The following is an 18463-nucleotide window of genomic DNA, read 5'->3' on the forward strand; positions in this document are numbered from 1 at the left end:
ACTATTCATCAAGAAAATAAGCATTTCCATAAATTTTGACCAAAGAGTAAAACTAAATATTTCTCTAGTAATGACCACTCTGTTGGCAAAATGTGAAATATGAACAGCTCCAAATTGCTTACAATCAGTAAAAGATAGGGTACTTTATCGCCTTTTGTTTGCTTTTCTTGCTTTTTATTTTGGTTAATCTAGAATATTATTTACTTAGATGGTTAGGTGTTGAAATATTCTACAGTCAGAGAGAAGAGAGTGTAAATATTTTTAATCTTTCATTAGTTTAATGGTACAATTATCCTCTATCTATCTGCTGCTTAAACTTCAGAAACTCTACCTCCTGAGAAAGCTGGAATGATTAAATTAAATAATGCATGTAAAATATACTGAGATTCATTTATAATATGCACTTGGTAAGCATCAGATTTTGTTATTTTTTAAGCTAATATATAAGTGTTAACGGGAAGGAAAACAAAGTTATTTAGCACCTAGTACATGTCATGACTAAGTATCATGTCAGGTACAGTTTTTCAAAATTTGTATTCAGATCAAGGAAATTCACCACTACTGCTACTCTACTAAGGTTGCTAGGAATTTTTAAAATAAGTATCTTTTTTTTAATAAACATATTGAATTTTGTCAAATGCTATTTCTACATCTACAGAACTAAGCAAATGATTTTTCTTTATTCAGATAATATGGTATATTATGGTGATGTTTTTTCAAATGTTAGACTAATATTACAATAGCGGAATAAGTGGAAGTTTATTTGTGAGGTAGGTTCTTGTTTTATAAGAAGGCTCAGTTCAGTGAATTCAGGTTCACTGAATTTGTCGCATGAACTTATAATTCTGTATCTATGTTCATGAGGAACATTAAACTTTGATTTTTCTTTCCCATAATGTCTTTGCCAGATTTTGGTTAAAAATTTATGATGGCCTTATAAAATATATTCCTGGGTGAGAAAGATCCCCTGGAAGGAAATGGCAATCCACTCCAGTATTCTTGCCTGGGAAAATCCCCTGGACAGAGGAGCCTGGTGGGCTATAGTCCATGGGGTCACAAATACTTGGACATGACTGAAGCAACTTAACACATATAAAATATATTACAAAATGTTTCTTCTTTCCTGAAAGGTTTCTTCTATAATAGGTGTTATTTCTTCCTTTAATATTTGGAATAATTTGTCCATGGGTTTGGGTCTGAGCTTGGAATTTTCTTTGTAGGAAATTTTAAATATGCTTTATTTCTTTAGTATTTATAAATCATCTTGATTTTCTATTCTTTCCTGATTAAAATTTAGTAATTATATACGTAAAACACACAATCTTTCTAATTTACTGACCCGATTTTTAAAATCATAACCTCATCATCTTTTTAATACCTACGAGTTTTATAGTAATGTTCTTCCTTCTTTCATGATACTACATTATAGTAGCTTCTCTGTGTTTTTTTTTTTTTTTAATTTTCAATCCAGTGGTTATCAACTGCCTTAACCTAATAGAACCAAATTTTGACTTTATTTTCTTTTACTATTTGCTTCTATTTCATAAATTTCTTCTATTTTTTGAAATTTATATAATTCCATATTTTGTCTGATATTCTCTTTCTGAGACTATTGATTTTTTTTCCTTTTTTGTTTAGCAACTGAGTTAACAGTTATGATATCTAAGTTTAACACTGCTAATTATTAGAGAAATGCAAATCAAAAACACAATAAGCTATCACTTTATATCTGTCGCAGTGGCCATCGTTAAAAAGTCTACAAACAACAAATGTTGGAGAGGATGTGGAGATAAAGGAATCCTTGTGCATTGTTTATTGGACTGAAAATTGGTGCAGCCACTATGAAAAACAGTACCTTTAAGAACTAACAAAAGAACTACCATATGATCCAGTAATTTTATCCAGAAAAAACTAAAACACTAATTCAAAAAGATATAAGCGTCCCAGTGTTCATTGCAGCACTATTTACAAGAGCCAAGATATGCAAACAACATAAGTGTCTGTCAACAGATGAATGAATAAAGATGTGAATGCAACTGGAATGTTACTCAACCATAGAGAGAATGAAATACTGCCATTTGCAGAAATGTGAATGGACCTAAAAATATGCTTGGTGAATTTAAGTTGCAGAGAAAGACAGATACTATATGACATCACTATATGTGATATCCAAAAAGTAACAAATGAATGCATATGCAAAGTAGAGGCAGACTCACAGAAATATAAAAACAAATTTGTGGTTAGCAAAGGGGAGAAGGAATGGGGGAGGGGCAAATTACAGATAAAGGATTAACAGGTATAAAGTGTTATATAATCAAATAAATAGGCATCAAGGATTTATTGTATAGCACAGGGAATTTTACCCATTATCTTGTGTATGCGTGAAGGCTCAGTCACTAAGTTGTGTCTGACTCTTTGGGGCCCCATGGAATGTAGCCTGCCCAACTCCTCTGTCCATGGGATTTCCCAGGAAAGAATATTGGAGTGGGCTGCCATTTCCTCTTCCAGGGATTGAACCTGCATCTCCTGCATTGCAGGCAGATTCTTTACCACTGAACCACCTGGGAAGCCTCCCTTGTAATAATCTATAAAGGAATACAATCTCCAAAATACTGAATTACTATGCTATACACCTGAAGCTAAAACAGAATTTACTATCTGTAGTAAATCAAATTTACTTCAAAATAATTTTTAAAATACATAAGCAAAACCAAAAAAGTTATGCTTTCTTACTAACCACAGTTTAGCTGCATATTGCCAATTTCAATGTGCAGTATTTTTGTCATCAATCATTTCAATATTTTCTAATTTTGACTATTATTTCTCCTATCCAAGAGTTATTTAGGAGTGCTGTTTTTAATATCCAAACTTTTGGAGAATTTCTGATTTTTTAAAAGTTTAATTCCAGCTTAATTTCATATCAAATGAAAAATAATGAATGATTTAAGTTTTTGAAATGTGTTTAGACTTATTTTAAGTATTTGGTCAGCTGTTGTAAAAGTTTCATAAATACTTGGAAAAGAAGATATATTCTGGAACATTTTCTGCATTAATGAACTTTTACAATGGAGTTCTTTGTCTTTTTCCTGAAGATCACCCTTTAGTATTACTAACTTTTGTGTGTGTGTGTGCAGATCTGGGTAACAAACAGTTGATAACTTGCATTTGCTTATAATATTTTTATGTGTTTTTCAGTGCTTATTTCCTTATGTATAGAATTTTAAGCACATGGGTTCTTTCTTTCAGCCCTTGAAAATACAACTCATTTACCTTCTGGTATTCAGTATTTCTTTTGAGATGTCAGTTGCCTGTCTTATATGTTGTCTCTGAAAGTAAAATGGCATGCCCACCCCACGCCCACCAACTCTGGCTACTTTTAAGATGCCCTTCTGTGTTTGGTTTTGGCAGTTTGAAAGTAATGTGCCTGGGTATTGCTTTTTCCAAATTTTTGCTGTTGAAAGTTTGCTGATATTCTTAAATCTCTAGATTCTTCAATCTCTTCGTGTCTTTCTTCAATTTTAGGAAATCCTTAGTCATTGTTTTGTCAAATATAGTTTTATACCTTTACTCCATTTTCTTTCTTTTCCTTTTCTGAGATTTCAGTTATGCCTACATTACATCTTCTCTCATTAGACTCTGTGTTCCTAACCCTTATTTTATATTCTTTTGTGTGTGTGTGTGTGTGTGTGTGTGTGTGGCAGATCTGTGATTTTTTTTTAATTATTTATTCTGAATTAAAGGATAATTGCTTTACAATATTGTGTTGGTTTCTGCCATATATCAACATGAATCAGCCATCATTATATTCTTAATCTTTTTGATCTTTGGGCAATATTCTATACATTTTTTCCTGATCTGTATCTGTTCTATTTCTTCTATATGCAGCTAGATCAAATGTACTCTTAAACAGAGTTATAAAATTTTGTTTTTCAATTACATAATTGCCTTTTTAAACTTCTTTACATTTTCTAGTTATCTACTAAAATCTTCAAACTTGTCTTTTTCTTCCTTGAACATTTTAAGTGTAGCTGTTGTATAGTCTGCTTCTAGCAACTTTGTACAGATACTTTCCTGTTTTTGATCATGTAAATTTGTCCCCAATGTGCCTGTTTATTTTTCATTGATTTTTAGATATCATGTATTGGAAATACATATCGGATTTAAAACTTTGGATATTTATACATTCCTATGCAGAAGATCTCTATATACTTTGTGCAGGAGGCTATGGCATAGTACTTCAGCAACATTATTGACAAGTTAGCCGTATCATTCAGAACTTTATTAATTTTAACCTGGTTTTCAGATCTTGCGAGAGTCAGACTATTTCCAGTTCATCTTTTAAGGTTTCAACCCTAAGTGTTTACCAGCTAACCTGACACCCCACTTTCAGAGGGTCCTAAAGCCCTTTTTCATCCAACTAGATCAGGAGTTGGCAAACTAGATTTTCTTTGACCAAGATCAGAAGGCAAATCTGGCATACTGCTTATTTTTGTAAATAGATTTTACTGGGACACAGTCATGCTCATTCATTCACATATTATCTGTGACTGCTTTATCACTACAATGGCAGCAGATTTGAAAAAGTATAGCAGAGACCTAAGAGTCACAAAGTTGAAAATATTTATTAGTTAACCCTTTACACAAAAAGCTGGCTGATCCTGGAATTGGCTATTGACCCTGATGGAAAAGCTGTAGAAAACCCAAGAATTTATAGTTTCTCTTGGTGTCCTGTATCTCTAAAAATCCTGAACCATACATTCTGACACTGCCTTATTAGCATGCTGTTTTTGAAATAGAAAGTGTTTCCTTTCCACCCAGCTATTTATCCAGTCTTTCTCAGTGGGAGAGTCATGTAAACACTCAGGTCAACATTACCCTGAGTGGAAGCCTCTTCCAGACTATAAGAGGAGAAGCAGAGGGAAAACTTCACTAGATAGTCTTATGAGTAAAGTATGAAACAAAATCTGTTGGGTAAGATAAAAGTTAGCAATTCCCTTCTCTTGATGAATTAAAATCTACAAATTAAATGATGTAGTGATAATACATTATGTATCCTTTGAAAGTGAAAGTGAAAGCTGCTCAGTCGTGTCTAACTCTGAATTCTCCAGCCAAGAGTACTGGAGTGGGTAGCCTATCTCTTCTCCAGGGGATCTTCCCAACCCAGGGATCAAACCTAGGTCTCCAACATTGCAGGCAGATTCTTTACTAGCTGAGCCACCAGGGAATGTATCCTTTAATTCTCTCATAATAAGTAGGATGCCGTGGTCATACTTATTGGGCCTAGTAAGGCCATATCTGTGCTTTGTGAGGTCCATGGAGTCCTTCTATGAATTTTAGAATATTTATAATGGTCATTAACAATGATGAATATCAATAGGCTTATGAATATGACGTTTATATAAGTAGACAGTCAGAAATCAGGCTCCCCACTTCCTACCACTATGTTTAAATTTTCTGAATCTAATTATCTTCCTCCTTTTAAAAATGAACTTAATAATACTTTGTAGAATTGACTTGAGAACTAAAGGAGATGACACACACAGCATGCCTACCAGAGGCAGCTCAATCCCTATTCATTTTTCTATTTGAAGCAAGATGCAGGATAATGGACCACCTCCCTGCTCCATATTAGAACACCTGGGAGATAATGCATATGCCTATGACTAACACAGACCAATTAATTCTGAATCTTTCAAGGTCAAGTCAGGCTACCCTCAAGTGATTTCTCTGTTCATTCAGGGTTAAGAACAACTGAATAAGTAAAGATATTTCAAGTTAGACAGACTTGTGTTCAGATTTTGTCACCACTGTGGGAAATCTAAGCTCAATGGCATTTTATCATTTTTATTTTACTTCTCAATATCCCAGTTCAAAAAGCACAGATAACATCACTGTGCAAAACTACTGAGTAATTAGCTAATGATATATGTAAATGTCTTGACACACAGTAGTTACTTGATACATGGAGGCTTTTAGTAAGTTTTCTTTTCAGTCTGCTCTTTTCCGACTTAAAATTAGGTTTTCATTACTCTGTTTTTACCATGATCATTTTCCTCAGCCCTCAGTTTCCCTATATCTCATCATTCCTCTTGTCTTTGAATAGTTCTGAATGATTTCTCAATCACCAAAACTAAAGTGACCATTTGTACATATGACTCTCCATTTAGTTAGTCTGTCTTTGTACACTGCATGTTACTTAACCCTCAATGAAATTACCTTTAATTTTTGTGTATGAACCTGTCTCTCTCTAGCAATATGAATGTTATAACTTTATTCCCAGTCCTTAGGACAAACATGGCTTAGAAGACATTCATAATTATACATAGACTAAATGCATTGAATTCTGACCTAAAACTACAACTAAAGAACACTGTGTTGACTAACTCTATACAAAATTCTTTAATTTATTGCAATTAGGTGTGCATACCATATCTATGAATTTGTCTGACATTTCTTTTAGAATACATGCTCTTTGAAATTAGATTCAATTTATTTTGCATGTTGATCAACTCTGCATCTAGTAATAAGTATGACAATAAATCAATCAACTAATTTGTCCTTTAAAAGACAAAAATGGTTGGCAAGAGCAAAATCAATTAGGGCATATGAAATATGTTGAAACTGTTAAGGCTGCATTTGTGTCAGGATTAAAATACAGAGAAGCAATAGGTTACAATAGCTATCATCTTATGCTGTTAAGAAAGAAAAGTCCATTCTAGGACTTTTCTAGAAAGAAAGTGTCCATTCTAGGTGGGCACTGCAGCAGTAAAAGCTCTTTATATCTAGCCCATATTTCTGCTTGTATCTTTCTTCCAGAATCTGCATTTCTGTACCTGAAGTTTTACTGGTTTTTGTTTTCTTTTCTCATCAATGAAAACCAAGACTGTTCAAATGTGGTAAGTGCAGGAATTAAAAACACAGGAATATCCATCAATTTACGACCCAGTATTTGCTCTAAAATTCCCCCAGCTTTCTTGACCCAGCTGTGATCACTTCCAGGTGTGGCACTTACACTGTCTCCAGATTTTCCCCATTATATTATAAAGTTGAACCACCCACAGTGTTAGCTAATTTTGAGCCCTTTCTTGACTATCTTTTCTTCCTTGTCATCACTGACGCACTCCCCTGCCAGCCTTCTCTGCATTTCTTTTTTTATTTTATTTTATTTTTTAAAATTTTATTTTATTTTTAAACTTTACAATATTGTATTAGTTTTGCCAAACATCGAAATGAATCCGCCACAGGTATACATGCGTTCCTGCATTTCTCAAATAAATTCCTTGTTCTGGAATCCTAGTTTTGGGATTTTCTAGTTATAAACTCTGTAATTTTGAATAAGTAAATTATCTCACATTTGCCTCAGTTTTCTCATTCTATAAATTACAGATACTAAATCATCTTCTCACCACTTTGCTGTAAGATTTAAATAAGTTGATAGATGCAAAACACTTAGGATCCAGCAGGTATGTATTCTGCTCTCAGTAAATGGTATTGTCTTATCATTATCTGACTTTACTTTGGCTGATGCCAAGTGCTCTGCATGGATTATCTAGATAACCTTTATCACACCCATAGATTGATAATTTAAAGTGGTGAAGTAACTTACCTAAAGTCTTAGAGAAGATGTGAAAATGGAAACTAAAATTTACTCCCAAGTAAAAGTTCTTAAATGAAGGTGTTTAGTGTTATTTTAAATTTTACTTTAATAATAGTAAATTATTTAGCATACTTGGCTGATGATTTATATATATATGATGATTAGACAGGTAAAGGAGGTATATGTAAGATGTAGATTTGGGAAATACTTTCCAAATTTTAGTGTATAAAAGATTCACTTGGGGAACTTTAAAAAACTAGATTCCTAGTCCCACGTCTCAGAATATAGATTCAATTGGTATGGGATTATATTTGCATTTTTATCAAGCAGACTGATTCTAAAGCAAGCCTTTCAAGAAACATGATAAGAAATATACCGATAGTTTATTTTATGAACGAGAGCTTCTGACCATAGTAGAGGTTTCCCAAGTGGCACTGGTGGTAAAGAACCTGCCTGCCAATGCAGGAGGCATAAGAGATGCAGGGGATGAGTAGATCCCCTGGAGGAGAGCATGGCAACCTAGTGCAGTACTCTTGCCTGGAGAATCCCGTAGACGGAGGAGCCTGGCTGCCTATAGTCCATAGGGTCGCAAAGAGTTGGACACAACTGAAGTGACTTAGCACGTAGGCACTCACACACGAGCACAGTATTAATGAGTTGGACACAGCTGAGCCGCTAAGCACAAACTACTAAGGAGCATTCTACCAACCACAGAAAAACTCTAATTCTGGAAATGGGGAGGACTAACCTATGTTTGCATTAGTAAGTTAAGAAGAGACTTCTCTGCCAGTCCAGTGGTTTAAGACTTTGCCTTCCAATGCCATGGGTATGGGTACCATCCCTGGTCAGGGACCTGAGAGCACACAATTTGGGGCCCCAAAACCAGAACATAAACAACGGAAGCAATATTGTAACAAATTCAATAAAGACTTTTAAAATGGTTCACATTTTTTAAATATCTAAAAATATAAGTTAGGGAAGCCTCATTAGAATGACATATTAAGACAAATTTTAAAGGTGTTTATTTTGTTCTTTAAACACTCAGAACATCTGGATCTTTTGCAAAAGAGAGGTTGCTTACCCTCATTGTGAATAGGTCATATAGTTTCCACCTACATAAAAATTAAGGGAAAAGCGCTTTTTAAGCACCTTGTTTGCAGTTATCACATAGAGTCAGTGGGAGGTTGAACCATTGCACTTTAAGAATAGATAGAAATAAGAGCCAGGCTGTGATGTTTGGATTCTTTGTATTCTGTACTGTGGATAATTCTTAGGTTAAAATGTAGCATTAAAATTCTTGGAATTGTAAGCATGTACATCCTTGTTGCCCCACCCTCCCTAACAAAGATTTCTTGAAAAGGAATGTTTATTAGAAAATGCTCTAACTGGCTGATTTTTTGATCATCCCTACAAGCAAAAAAGTATCTCTGGGTTTTCTGGAAGAGCCAAACACTTGTTTCCTCTCACTGATTAAATAAATGAGATGTTGCAGGAACTGCTGTTTCCCTTCTATTTCCCTGGGGAATTCGTTTCTCTTAAATGAAAACAACAAATGGCTACATGATTTAAATTGTAACTTTGTACCAAGACATCATTTCCAAATCCTCAAGACTAAAAAAAAATGAAAGAAAACATGAAAAGCAACTAATGTAGTGAGACTATATTGTGCTTTTCCACCAAATCAACAAATAAATTTTAAGCCTATTTCTGCTCTTTTTCTTCCACTTTCCCTTGTAGTTGGCAGCAAGAATATTTAAGTCAAACAATAACTGGATTATGAATGTCTGCCAATTTCCTTCTTTCTTTGCTAGCAAACACAATTTTTAGATTCCTAGCTGAGTCAACTCATTCCTACATTGAATGGAAAAATTAATCCATGCAGAAGAAACTGACAAAAGCCATGCTTAGTAGTGCTGGGAGGTTTATGAGTTACTATACACTTTTATATAAGAGAATGAGACTCGACATTAAAAAAAATAAATAAAAATAAAAATAATGAAACGTACAACTATATATACAAGATATATTGCACTTGGTACTTATCAATTAATGAATATTTACTGTTGAGTTTGCATAGCTTACTATTTACATTCACTAATAGTCCTCGCTCATAAAAAAACATAATTTTAAGAATGGAGTATATTTGATTTTTTCCCTCTTCTTGTTTGTGTACAAAACACATTTACTACAAAAAAATCAGTTAATAAATAAAACTTCGGTCATCTGATACTTTCTGAATCACTGTAAGCTCAAGTTTTTCTCTAATACTGACATAAGGGGCAATGAACCATGAGATAACTTTACACTTAGAGAAGGGAACAGCAGAGGATGAGATGGTTGGATGACATCACTGACTTGGTGGAATGAATTTGAGCAAGCTCTGGGAGTTGGTGATGGTCAGGGAAGCCTTGCATGCTGCAGTCCATGGAGTCTCAAAGAGACATGATTGAGTGACTGAACTGAATTGGCTGGTTTACTTTGTCAGTAACTAAATCTTTGGGGCAGTATGAGAAAGATGTATCTTGAACAGAATAATTTTCTATAGGGAAAATGTCACAAGCAATTTTCATTATTGTTTCTATGATCAACACATATTTTATGTGTTCTTATAATTTTGATTATATTTATATGAAAAAGAAGAAACCCTTACAGATAAAAGAAGACTAACCTACTTTTTAGAACAATAGTTCCTCAAGAGTGGTCCCAGCAGATTTTATGAAGGTTACTCAGACCTGGATAATGATTTTTAAATAAAGGAGGAAGAAAAGAGCTTAAAGGTGGTACTATTGGGATTTAAGATAAAAGAACTAAATTAAACTGACAAAGTAGTGGGCATCTTACTGTGGGCCTGACAATCCTGACAATGATGACCGGATCTGTGTTTTTTCTTTTTCCTGATGCAATTTCAAATTGCTATATGTCATGGGTGGTTGCAGAGAGAGATGGAAAGAGAATAAATGCTATGGAGAAGACAATAAATAAAACTCAATGATTATAATGTGAAAGGCACTGCACATACCATGGGGGTGTACAAAGATGAATAGTCTTTGATATCAAGAGGTCTTTATGATCAGAGTTCATTTTCACAAGCCTAAACTCTGCCAATAGGGATAGATACATACATTTATATTTACTGATGTTCTCAAACTGGGTTGGTAACCATGTGACCCTTACTAAGTTACTGTGTTCACTGAGCCTGGAAGTAGGGTCCAACTCTTTGCAGATATTAATGTAGACAACTTGACCAACTGATGACTATCAACTCAGAAATAAATTTTCTTCATCATTCCTAATAGAGAGAATGCCAAATGTTCTCAGGTTTTCCAGTCATTGCTGATTTGATAAAACACAGGCAAGAGATTCTTGTGCTAGATATATCTCTGTAATAACTATAAACCTCAAACAGCTGATAAATTGCATTCAATTCCATGATTTTTCTCAACAACTCCATGATAAACAAAGAATAATACACAATTTTTGAAGATCTAAAAGTGTATTCACTTGGAGAAGGAAATGGCAACCCACTCCAGTACTCTTGCCTGGAAAATCCCATGGACAGAGGAGCCTGGTAGGCTACAGTCTATAGGGTCACGAAGAGTCACACACAACTAAGCAACTTCACTCATTCACTCATCTGAAAGCATATTCAAAGATGAGTTCACAAAAATATTTTGTATTTCAAGAGAAAGCTTAAACCCATGATTGATACTTTTGTATCAGTATGAACTGATATGAACTGATTGAACGGATATGATTTCAATAGATCCAACAAAAGGGCAAATTTATGCTTAATTAGATTAGGGTAACAGTACATTCTAACAAAGTTCTTTAAAAAATGTAAAAGTATTTTTAAAATATCTATATTTTTAGCAGAGGGGAGGAGATAATATGCACCAAATAAGAACAGACACATTTGGAAAAAAAAATGAAAATTGTTTTAATAAAATATAGTCATTGGGAAAAAGTAGGAAGTCCTTACAGCTGTGCACAGCTAATATCAGAATCGGCAAACTACATGAAAGAAGTGAAGAAATGTTTCAAAATGAACCAAGAGAGTTAGAGGGATAGAAAATATAAACTAGGTGCAAAATTTAAAGGATAAAGAGCTTACCAAGAGAACTTTAATTATTAGCATATCAAAAATTGTTAATAGAGATTAAGTGATAGAAAATTATTTGAAATTAAAGAAAGATATTAATCCACGTATTTGAAAAATGGATATATACTGAGAAAGATGCATTTTAAGCATGCTAAGCACATATATTAATACATTAAATGATAAGAAGATTAAAACCTGAAAATAAGAGGGGAAGGACAAAGCAATTAGGGTGAACATAATATTAGCTATGATGGAATGGCAAAGAGATTGACTCAGATCTCTAATCTCAGTAAAAGAGACTTGAATATGTCTTTCAGATATTGAACAAAAAAGTTCAATTTGGGATCCTATAACAAGTTTTATTTTCCTTCATTCCTGAGAGTGAAATAAAAGCACTTTAGACATATACTGGGCTTCCCAGGTGGCACCAGTGGTAAAGAACCCACCTACCAACCCAGGAGACATAAAGAGATGAGGGTTCAATCACCGGGTCAGGAAGATCCCTTGGAGGAGGGCACGGCAACCCACTCCAGTATTCTTGTCTGGAGAATCCCATATATAGAAGAGCCTGGTGGGCTATAGTCCAAAGGATCGCAAAGAATTGGACATAACTGATGCGACTTAGTACGCTAATCATATACTACTAAGAATTTTTACTTAGTAGACTGACTAAGTAACACAGACCGGCTATTCTTAAAGCATAAACTATGATAGAAGTGTAACATGGACTAAAGATACAATTACCCAAAGTGATCACAGAAATTAATCAAATAGTTATATAAATCTAAGTCTTAATTATGAAATAGTAAGTATTGTCTTAAAATGACAGACTATCCCAACAAATTTAAAAATATGGAAACAGGAGGTTTAAATCAGCAGGGAGTAAAAGTTCTTCATTAAGATATCTAAATATCTAAAATAATATGTATGTTAATAATAAAGTGATAATTCATCTGATGGCTCAGTGTTAAAGAATCTGCCTGTGAAGGAGGTGCGGGTTTGATCCTTGGGTTGGGAAGCTTCCCTGGAGTAGGCAACGGCAACCCACTCCAGTATTTTGCCTGAGAAATCCCATGGACAGAGGAGGCTGGTGGGCTAGGGTCACACAACTTAGCAACTAAACAAGTCATTGAAAGAGTAAAATTAAAATGTGTACATTGCACATAGTTGGTGTCATATAGAAATTTAAACACCAGATAAATTTTATGAAAATTCAGAAAAAAATAATCAAAGAAAATAGAAAAATGTATGAGTAATGAATGTTCATATAGAGAGGCTAAACTTTGCAATTTAAAACCAGAGACCTTCAGATTGAGTTTTTAAAATCCAAGTGTATGCTCTTTAAAATTGACTACAGTATCTAACAATGTAGAAAGGCTTGGAAATGAAATCTAATTCTGAAAACTAATGGTTAGAATTGTTAGATTTTTATGAGAAGAGAGGAACTTCCAACAGAGATTTTGGGTCTTCTACAGAACCTTCATGAAATCACTTTCCGGCCCTGTGTTGAGTCCATGCTTTGGGGTCAATAATGGTCAGGTTGTTATTTTTATGGCCTTTCCTAGCCTCTGCTTTGCAGGGAAACGCAAGACACTAAACCACTGCTAACTGGCCATCGTGGCTTCTCTTTCTTGTTAGGAAATGCCCATGTCAAAGCTTCAGTCTCCTTCTGGAATACTTCCTATACAAAGTTGCACCTATTTTTATAAAAGACAAAATTCTGTCTTCAAATAACAATGATCATTATAGCATTTTTTTTTTACACGGCAAGAACTAAAAATTAATGTATTTTAGAGGAAATTGAATGAATAAAATGATACAAAATATTAAATGGTCAGCTTCTTTAATTAGTACGTGAAGTGAAGTGAAGTCGCTCAGTTGTGTCCAACTCTTTATGACCCCATGGACTGTAGCCTACCAGGCTCCTCTGTCCATGGAATTTTCCAGGCAAGAATACTGGAGTGGGTTGCCATTTCCTTCTCCAGGGGATCTTCCCAACCCAGGGATCAAATCCAGGTCTCCTGCATTGTAGGCAAACACGTTTACCATCTGAGCCACCAGGGAAGTCTCAGTTAGTATGTAGAGACTCAGAAATAAAATTTGAAATCCAAGACCAGATCCCTCAAGGGCTGTATCCTTCTGAAACTGGCCCTTCCTGCACCATTCTTTCTAATCAGACGTGTCTGCACAATACTTACAGTCTTTTTATTCCTTCTGCTCTTTTCTCTGACCTTTTAAATTAGCTACACTTCATTTAGGTTTTCTCAGGAAAGGAATAATCACAATATAAAACTGCTAGACCACAAGGTAGGGGGTAGGTAAATAGAAGTCACATTTAAATTCCAGATCTAAAGTTAAGAGCTTAATTAAGGGTTTTCTTAAACCTTAGGAAGATAAACAGAAACTTTCTGTAGAATTTAAAATGCTGTTATATAGTCATTGTTCCAGATTATTGGACATATCAACTTATTCATTTAAGTATTAACCCTTCAAATGGAGAAAAGCTATTAAAATCAGCAAGATAGGAAAGAGAAGATTTAGTACAGACCCAACTTTGCACGAATTTCAAATTATCTCATGAAAAACAGAGAATAGACTTCATAGGGACATTTCAGATATCTCATAAATGTGGGGAATTCAAGTATAATTAAAATCTATCCTAATTTTGGAAAGAAAAAAACATGCCCTACAGGATACTTTGAACATCTCCAAGTGGCTTTAGCACATGTGCTTTCTCTAAGAGTCTATATCCATATATATATATATATATATATATATATATATATAATATTTATATTTATATATGCTTCCCTATATATGTTTATATATAGGCTATAATAAAAATAGTACATTTATTTTCCAGTGATAATGCCCTTCAATTAAAGAGTGATATTTAAATATAATGGTTATGATGCAGCAGTCAAAAGGAAATATTTCAAATATGGATACCAGCATAGACAGATTTAAAACCAGACTGTTGAGTGAAAATACACTCAACAGTATTTTTTTCATGATACAAATACAATAGTGCTATTTGCATAAATTTTAAAGCACAGATCAAGTATAATAAACTGTACATGTTTCCACATGTTCCATAGAAAAGTAGAAAAATATAAATAGAAAAGATATATCACACTCATGAAAGTGAGTTGTCTTGGGGACAGAAAAAAGAAATAGATTTGTGCTGGTTGTTAAGAGACTTTGATTTTATAAGCAATGTTCAATTTATTCTGTCTAAAATTTGAGGCACATAATACCAACATATGAGTGCTATTTCATTGGTCAAGTTGGCTCTGTTATGTTTAACTTCTGCCCTCCCCAAAACACACAATACTAACAGGTAAAGAGAAAGGCAAATGTTTTAATGAGGATTTCAGACAAGATAAACATCTCTGCAGGACATAAAGATAAAAACAAAAATGGAGAGCAGGCTGAAGTGGTAGACCTGCTGTGCTTCTGATTCAAAATAATATAATAAAGTAGTTTAAAATGTTTCTTTTAACATGGGAGATTGATCCAGATATATTATGGAAAGCCATACAGCATGGATACATTTCTTCAATTTATGAAAAAATAATGGGAAAAATACTTGGATTGAATTCCCCTAGAAGCTATGGATATGGACTTAGAGAAGGACAATACAGACAGAATCTCGAACATACGAATTGAGCCAAGATATTCAACATCACTGTCATTGCAAAAAAAAAAAAAGAGGCAAAGGTCGTATGTGCTATGTGCATGCTAAGTCACTTCAGTCATGCCTGACTTTGAGCCACTATATGGACTGAGGCTTGCCAGGCTCCTCTGTCCATGGAAACCTCCAAGCATGAATACTGGAGTGGGTTGCCATGCCCTCTCCCTGGGGATATTCACAACCCGGGGATCAAACAGTGTCTCCGGCATCTATCTCCTGCATTGCAGGTGGATTCTTTACATCTGAGCCACTGGGAAGCCTAAAGATCATACACTTGCAGTCAAACAGAGCTGCGTTTAAAACTCAATGTGACAAAGGAACCAAGGTGATGAGCAGGCACTTGTTATAAGATTTGGACAGCCCTCAGTGAATTGAAAGGGATTTCCCTGGTAGCTCAGACAGTAAAAAATCTTCCTGCAATGCAGGAGACCCAGGTTTCATCCCTGGGTTGGAAAGATCCCCCTGGAGGAGGAAATGGCAACCCTTTCCAGTATTCTTGCCTAGGAAATCCCATGGACAGAGGATCCCGGTGAACTATAGTCCATGAGTTCCCAATAAGTTGGGCATGACTGAGAGACTAACACTTTCACTTTTACAGTGAGTGGAAGGAGACTTCAAAGAAAATGGGAGTGTTTTGGAGTGGGTATAGTCAGTGACTGGGGTCATACTGATTTCTACATGGGATGTTAGAGGAATGAAGCTAAGATGAGTTGCCTTTGTAAGAGAAGCAGTAGCCACTCAAGTTAGCTGGTGAGGAGGGATGTTTGGTCATCTATGTGGTTGTACTGTGTATTGGTTTCCATGCTCTTTTATATATAGTGGTATAATTTTTGTCGCCTTCCATCATGATCACAGATAACCCACATCTGATGTTGATATTCTGTGAAAAATATCGATTTTCAGCATGGGAACATGACAACGTATCTGAGGGGAACTAAGCCAAATGCCAGATGTCAGCTGTCAAGACAGCACTTTAATTTTCTCATCATCATGGGATGGCACTGACATCCTAAAGACCTGTTCCTATACAGGCACTATATGGGTATTGTGGCAGAGGCAACTGCAAAGTTGAATATTGGAGAGGATGCTCAAGGAATGCAGGGCTAAAATAAATATAAATGTTTCTTTAAAATGTTTGGGCAAACCCAATTACAAAATCAATGAAGAAATGCAATAATAAGGAAGACAAATTAATAATAACTTTAAAATAGTAATATGAAATATATATATGTATGTATATATATATAGAATCACTTTGCTGTATAGCAGAAATTAACCCAACAATGTGTATCAACTATACTTCAATAAAATATATTAAAAAAAAGAAATCCCAGGCCCTTTATTTTAATGAAGGACATCTTTAAAGGTCCATCTCAGCTCCAGAATTGCCCACAGGATGCGCTGTGACCACCATTATGCCAGCTTAAATTTTTACTCAACTTTAGTTCCTTTTACCCCTTCCTTACCTTAGTTTCAGATATAATCCAGTGAAAAACTTCCTGTTTGCAAAACTTCTAGTTCAGGGAATCTTCTTTTAAAAAAAAAAGTCTGAAATCTATAAATGGAAATTTAGTACAAATCTGAATGCAAATTTGTGTTTTTCTCAATTTTTTACACTACTACTGTTTGATTGTTACCAAACAAAAATGTTTAGCTTTCTTTATAGATAACATATAAACAGTAAATCTAAGGATAAGTTAGGTATTTTTCCCATTTTTATGCCATTTATTTCTGATTTTTTCAATGTTTTTTTCTTTGGAAAGTTCAAATAAAGCTAGAGATTTCCTCATCTTCACAGTGAAATGCTGGATCCCAGAAATACAAATGACTTTTTGTGGAAAAGATACTGAAAATAGATAAATTTTACAGCCATATTCTTTCATCATAGAATCCTTAAATAATATGAAAAATCATGCTGCAACTAAAAATCTAATCAAGCTCCCATAGTAAAAATGTAAAAAAAATATATTTGGCTAAGTTTATCATTTGGTTATCATGGAATATATCAAAATGTTAGCAAGGAAAAATCTTGTCATGTATATTAACTGACTTTTAAAATATATGAAACAAAAATTCGCCTATAATTCCTTGCTTCCCACTTACATGTTCATCCATGAATTTATAGCTTTATTGAGATCTAATTTGTATACTGTACAGTTCACCCATTTAAAGTGTACATTTGATATTTTTTAGTGTATCCAAAGATATGTTCAACCATCACCACAGTCAACACCAGAACATTTTTCACCTCAGAAAGAAACTCCTTTCCTTTTACCTATCACTTCCCTATCATCTGTTCCTTCACTCTAGCTAAACTCAAATCTTATAATCTAAATATTAAAATACTTCTGTGGCTGTATTTATATTAATGGAAATATATAATACACACAATGTGTGCTCTTTTTTGGCAGATTTTTTTCACATATCATAATGTTTTCAGATCATCCATGGTATAACATGTATTAATATTTTATAATTTTTATCACTACACACATATATATACACATACAAGTATATTCATGTACATACACACATTTATTTTATACAATTGTTTCCTAAATCAGTAAAGATAGGAGAGGATAATTGCCTTCGTGGTGTCTATTAAAATTACATAATTAGTTTTATGAGTCCTCTACCTGATACTATTTATGGGAGGATAAATTAAACAGTTTTTCACTTCAGCGAACTTACGTGAAATTGAGAAAATGATTTATAAATGTATAGATAGTGTATCAGGGGTGAGTGATCATAGCTGGGGCAGAGTAGGGAGTGATTCTTTTAATCAAGGATGTTATAACAACCTCAAAATGTAAGTGACATGAACTGATTTTATGAGTAAGAGAGGTATTCCAGGTGCATCTGAAAAGACTTGTGAAAAGGCACGTCATATTTGTTAAATAGCATGAAATGGTGTTACAGCTATTTCTTAATTAGGAAAAGAGCAAGGTGTATTGACAATACGGTGAGAGTTCCTTGGACAAACCAGTCAATCCTAAAGGAAATCAACCTTGAATATTCACTGAAAGGTCTGATGCTGAAGCTGAAGCTCTAATGCTTTGGCCACTTGATGCAA

Source organism: Bos indicus x Bos taurus, chromosome 12 (genome assembly GCF_003369695.1).
Source record: "Bos indicus x Bos taurus breed Angus x Brahman F1 hybrid chromosome 12, Bos_hybrid_MaternalHap_v2.0, whole genome shotgun sequence".
In the NCBI taxonomy this organism is placed as follows: Eukaryota; Metazoa; Chordata; class Mammalia; order Artiodactyla; family Bovidae; genus Bos; species Bos indicus x Bos taurus.